General features: G+C 41.1%; 1 pseudogene; it reads left to right on the forward strand.

Annotated features, from left to right (window-relative positions):
* Positions 1-266: 266 nt before the first annotated feature.
* LOC110336953 lies at positions 267-5,405 on the forward strand (annotated as a pseudogene).
* Positions 5,406-6,428: the final 1,023 nt, after the last annotated feature.

The following is a 6,428-nucleotide window of genomic DNA, read 5'->3' on the forward strand; positions in this document are numbered from 1 at the left end:
AACAGAAGTGGATGAGTTTGTCTCCCAAGAGAGCAGAATGAAGAGGTCATAAGTTTTCTTTCTCTTCTCAAAAAAGAATAAACATTGACATAATGATAAAACCCAAACAATTCAGGGCTCTGGAGATGGGCTCAGAGCAAACAACAAATTGAGAAGTGTTTGTCCAAGATGAGCTGCTGGGCTGAAGGTCAGTGTAGATAGGAGAGCATGGGCTTGTGTCCAGGACCACACTCTCTCCCACTTCCACCCAACCCCAGGCATTTACCATGGATTACTGTCTTGGAAAAGCCAATGGTTTGGACTCTGATGCCATGAGGCAGAACAAGAGGGTAGGGAGCGCAATGGCTATGAACCAAAATGAGCAGACATTAGACTATTTCTCCTATGCATAGACTAATAGAAGGACAACTAAGGCAAACATTGAAGAAGGCAGGTACACAGTTTCTGATTTCAAATCTACTTCAAAGCCCAAGTCATCGCAACAGTGTGGCAATGGAACAAGATAGGGTTCACTTCAGCAGAAGAGAAACCCCAGAAAGGAACTCCTATACATGCTACATATCTTTCTTGGAAAGAAAAATAAGATAAGACAAGACCATGAAGTTGGAATAGGAGATCCCTGTACACATGATGGTGAGATAAGCCACATTCATGCACAAAAGTGCCATACAGCCCTTATCTTACAAGTGTCACAAATATATGAAGTGTATAAAAAGTGAAAGTAACCCACTTACAAGTAAATGTAGGGGGAAGTTTTCAGAATATTGATCTTGACAATGACTTAGTGTGACACAAAAACACAGAAAGATGATTCCTCACTCATCTGAGTGACTTTGGGCATTAAAAGACATCTAGAGAATGAGAGGATAAAACAAAGAAGGAAGAGAAATTATATATTATATGAGAGATGGATCTTTAGAATATGTAAAGGACACCTGTAATTCCATTACTGAAAAAAAATAACCTATTAAAACTATGTAGAAGAGCTGGATAGGTAGATTAAAAATTGAGAATACTTGCTGCTCTCCTAGAGGTACTGAGTTCAGTTTTCAGCATCCACATCAGGTGACTCAAAATCACCTTTAACTCTGGCCTCTGCTGCACATACGTATATTCAGGCGCACACACACAATATAAATTAAAAGCCAAATAATTATCAGAACTTTAGATTTTATACTTAAAGCTTTAAAAAATTAAAAGTAAAATTGGCTGCATTATTTGCATAAATATTTCTCAAAGAACACACACAAATGATGAACACAGCACACAGGAAGATCTTCATAATCATGAGCCATTGAGAGTGGGGTGTATCAAGACCACAGTGATCACCTTTCATACCAACTAGGATGACTATGGCCAATATGATAGAAAACATATAGTTTTAGCAAGGAGGCAGAGAAACTGGGACCCATATGGCCCTCACATATAATAATGGGAAATAGAGTAAAATGTAAACTTACCATGTAAGTTAACAATTCTTGTAGATATATCCCAAAAGTACTGAAGATGAAATGAATTGGCTATTTGCATTCTGATGCTTACAGGAGTGTTGGTCACAAGAAACAAAGGCAAAATATCCCCAAGTTCTATGAGCAGAGGAATGACTGTACAAGACAGCAGAATGGCATTCAGCTTTGGAAATGACTGTCTGGCAGAGATGAATGTGAATGAGCTGGTTACAAAAGGACAGATGCTGTGGGATTCCATGCATATGAGGTGCTTACCATAATAAAGTCAGAGAGACAGAAAATAAAATAAAAGTAACAAGAAAAGGAGGAGATGAGGAACTTGGGGACTTGTTTCATGGGCACAGTGTTTCTTGCATTGATTGATGAAGGGTTTTGGAGTGATGTTGGTTTCATAGCAAGGCAGGTGTAAAGGCACTTAAATGATTAAAATATTTGTTTTTGTGCTGCATCTATTTTTCCACATAGACCTATCAGGGAAAATGACAATTAAGAGACTCCAGGTTGGTCCAGATGTTTAATTTCAGATAACAATTTTGTAAGACAGCTTTATAAACTGCTCTTAATGTGTTTCAAAAATACTAACACATATTAGATCTAATTAATTAAAGGGAAATATAGTCCCAACTCAACACTCAATACTCTTGTTTTATAGATTTTAGAACTCTAAAATTTGAAACAAAATTCACTTGCAACCGTGGGATGCTGAGTCCTCAAACTCTATGGTTGCTCAGGTATAAAAGAAGACAGGGATGGGTACTGTGGACATCTTACTTTGTTCCTTTTAGTCCTGGCTGCTTTGGATGTTCTCGATCTTATGATTATTCTAATGAATTTCAGAATTGTTTTGTTCAATTTGTGTAAGGACAAAGGTAAGAGTTTTATTGAGATTGGATGAACTTTACATATGACTTTTAGTTAACATGGGCACAGCAACAGTATTCGTTCCGCCAGTTTAAAAACACTAGCTGAGTCTTTCTGTGTTTTCATGCTTCCCAGATTGATGGCTTCATAGTGCTACAGTTTTTGTTGTAGTGATATTTACCATTACTAGTTAAATTTAGGCCTACCTATTTCATTTGTTGGAGCTCTTGTGACAGGGGTTGTTCTTCCTAGTCCCTTCTCAGTGAGTCTGGTATTGATGGACAGAAAAGATGATTATTGTCTATTGGTTTTGTATCCTAATACTTCACTGTAAGTTTTAAGCTGACTTATAAGTCTTCTGGGTCTGGGTCATGGCATCTCTTAGCATACATTAGCTTCTTCCTCTACTATTTGAATCTCTTTCAATTTCTTTTTCTTGCCTTGTTGCTCTGGCTAATGTTTCAACTAGTATGCTGAGAAGGAATAGTGAGAGTATGCATTTGTTCTCATTTCTGATTTTAGAGGGAATATAATTAATGTTTGTCTATTCAGTATAAAGTTGCTATAGGTTTGACAAAAAAATTATGAAGCCAGCTTAGCTATCTGTCAAGAGATAAATAGATAATTAAATTATAGTGCATACACACAATGCAATTTTACTCAACTGTGAAGAACAGTGAAATAATACAACTTTTATAAGTTAGATTTAAGGAACATAAAATTAAGTGAGGTGACATAAACTCAGAAAGACAAAAACACATGTTCTTTCTCACATATGAATCATGATTTGTGATATAGCATACATATATGTAAACAGCTATAAGTGTGAGTAATGTTTAAAATCAAGAAAGGAAACCAAGAAAGGGTAACATTGGGTAATGAGGAAGAATGAGGAGTGGGCTAAAGGACACTGGGAAATGAGGAGGAAAAGAGTTTGGCGGGTCCCCCCGCCCACGGGACACTTTATTTCATGGTCCTTGAGGGGGATCACAAACCTGGAGAGAAATGGGAATAAAGAAAGAGACGGAGACCATGCATGTTTGTCATAGTCTCTCTTACTAAGGGGAGATGCTCAGGTTAAATACAATTTGGAGAGGGGTTGAGGGAGTGATCAAAGGAGAGAAATAATTGGGAAGAGTTATTTGCAAGTCTAATACATTTAGTGANTCATCTAGGGTCCTTGGCGCCACTGCCCTGGGACACAGGGCGGCTTATCTAAGAGCCCTATCTCAGAGTCCGGATCCTCCGAACAGTTCAAGGTGACAGCTCTGGGCAGCTCTGGAATGTGAGAAGACTCCCTCAGTCCTTGATGTTTGTTTAGGTCTTGCTGGTTCCCAGGAGTGGCCTTGCAGAGGGAGAGAGGGAAGGGCTCTTGACAAAGAACTATGTGGCTCTTAGCTGCATACTGTGAAAACACCTGGGCTGCCGGATGCCCAAGATGTAAGATGCCTGGGCTGTGGGATGCCCGAGATGTAAGATGCCTGGGCTGCGGGATGCCCTGGGTGTAAGATGCCTGGGCTGCGGGGATGCCCGAGATGTAAGATGCCTGGGCTGCGGGATGCCCTGGGTGTAAGATGCCTGGGCTGCGGGATGCCCTGGGTGTAAGATGCCTGGGCTGCGGGATGCCCTGGGTGTAAGATGCCTGGGCTGCGGGATGCCCGAGATGTAAGATGCCTGGGCTTTCTCAACCTGGTCTCTGACAGGTGGGTGACGATAGAGAGGAGACACAGCCAACAGAGATGAAAGAGACTGGAGAAAGCAAAACATTGTATCTAATATTACATAGCTTTCCCTTATACATAGTTGAGAAAAAGCTTCAACAAGTGATATATTTAAAACTGTATGTTCATATGTAGATATCTGAATTATATTCTTATATATCACTCTGTAGGAAGAGAAAGTAAAGGCAGACCACATGTCTTGTTGTAAGTCCTGAAACATTGAACCTTGGAGGAAAATATACAAAAACACAATGCAGGCACAGAAGTTAACTTTCTAGTGGGACTCCAGTTGTCCCAGATGTAAAAGGAATCATTGGCACAGAGGACTAAATCAAATTAAAAATATTCTTCCCTGAAAAATAAGCAGTTGACAGAATGAAGAGACTGAATTAAGAGCTAACCAGTACCCCCTGAGCTTGAGTCTCTAGCTGCATATGTAGCAGAAGATGGCCAAATCGGCCATCATTGGGAAGAGAGACCCCTTGGTCTTGCAAACTTTATATGACCCAGCACAGGGGAAGGCCAGGGCCAAGAAGTGGGAATGAGGGGGGGGGGTAGGTGAGCAGGGGCGGGGAAAAAAAAAAAAAAAAAAAAAAAAAAGCATTTGAAATGTAAATAAAGAAAATATCTACAAAAAAAAAAAAAAAAAAAAAAGAATAGAAGAGGGCTTTTTGCTTTTCTGGGCGCTATTCTTTCGGACCGCCCAACGCAACACGCGAGCAGTGTGGTACCGATTTCTCCCGTACTCTTGGGCACTGCTATGAGCAGTGTCACCCTTTACACCAGAAAGCTGACGGGTACTATGGGGGAAAGAAACAAAACAAGAAGAAAGTGGTGGAGATAAGAGGAAGATGAATAGGAATATGTGGTGGAAAAATTTGTCAAGGGCAAGTTGGCATATCTTCTAAAGTGGAGGGGTTTCTCAGATGAGGATAACACTTGGGGGCCAGAAGAGAATCTGGATTGCCCTGACCTTATTACTGAGTTTGTATAGTCACAGAAAACAGCTCATGAGAGAGATAAATCAGAGGGAGGCAAGAACAAAGCTGATGCTGATTCTGATTCTGAAGATAAAGGAGAGGAAAACAAACCAAAGAAGAAAGAAGAAGCAGAAAAGCCACAAGGCTTTGCCCAGGGTTTGGAGCCAGCAGAGCGGCTTATTGGAGCCACTGAATCCAGTGGAAAGCTCATGTTCCTGATGAAATGGAAAAACGCTGATGAGGCTGACCTGGTCCCTGCCAAGGAAGCCATTGTCAAGTGCCCACAGGTTGTCATATCCTTCTATGAGGAAAGGCTAGCGTGGTGGCATTCCTATCCCCAGAGGATGATGACATCAAAAGACAGTAAAAATTAGCCCTGTTGGGTACCAGCCCCTGTCACCTCTGACTGTGGGTTTCAAGGGGGAGGGAAGGAGTTGCACTTGTTTTGACACCATAGAGGTGGCTTGAGAAGAGGTCCTTGGAATAGCCAGCATAGTTTGTGTGTCCTGCAGCAGCCCAAGTGCTTTAAATTGTTCAAGCTGTATAGTTTGCACACCCGTCCCAGTGGAGGGAAAGGGTGAGTGTTTCAAGGCAACCTGTTCTGCGTTTTGCTAAGGAAGCAGTGGGCCTTCCATGAAGGATAAAACCTGCAGAACTGGGGTGTGGGAAAGCAAAGATACTGTCGATCTTCAAAGAGCATCCTCCACAACCCACAGCCCTCTTCCCAGTAGTGTTAACTGAATTTTTACAGCCTAGTATATGTGTAGGTTTTAGCTATTACTGGTATATTAATTGGGGGTGGAAGGATTGGGGCAGGGAGTAAGGGAGATGGGTGGAATCATTTTGGTTAAAATTTGGGTCCTGATTGGGGAAATGATGAAACAGTAGAACAGCTAACTAATAAATTGGTTCTAGGTCCAGAATATTTTAAAAAATGCCAGAACATTTCAAAAAAGTGTCATTGGCACCATAAATAAGGACTATGAGAGACTGTTTAAAAACAAAAAACAAAAAAAAAAATCTATTAATCCTAAAACCTACAGCCAAGGTGCCCCCAACCTGAGCTCAAAGTGGCCCACAAAGGACAAAGCCAGTTCTGAGTCACCAAAGCTGCCATTTGATGATGGACACTGACTGGAGACGGAAAGTTTATAGGAAAGTATATAGAGGCAGGCCACTCTGCCTTAGAGATGCTAATTCTTGAAATTGGAGGGGGAAATAAAAACCCTTTTCCAATTACAAAGTTATATCAGTTTGTCCAACTAAGCCATGGGTTCAAGTATTGCAGGAGGGCCTATGGGAGACAGAAAAGAAGGGCCTCTGCCCTTAGGGCAGAAACTCTTGGTCTCTCTCTCTCTCTCTCTCTCTCTCTCTCTCTCTCTCTCTCTCTCTCTCTC

Source organism: Mus pahari, chromosome 19 (genome assembly GCF_900095145.1).
Source record: "Mus pahari chromosome 19, PAHARI_EIJ_v1.1, whole genome shotgun sequence".
Classification (NCBI taxonomy): domain Eukaryota; kingdom Metazoa; phylum Chordata; class Mammalia; order Rodentia; family Muridae; genus Mus; species Mus pahari.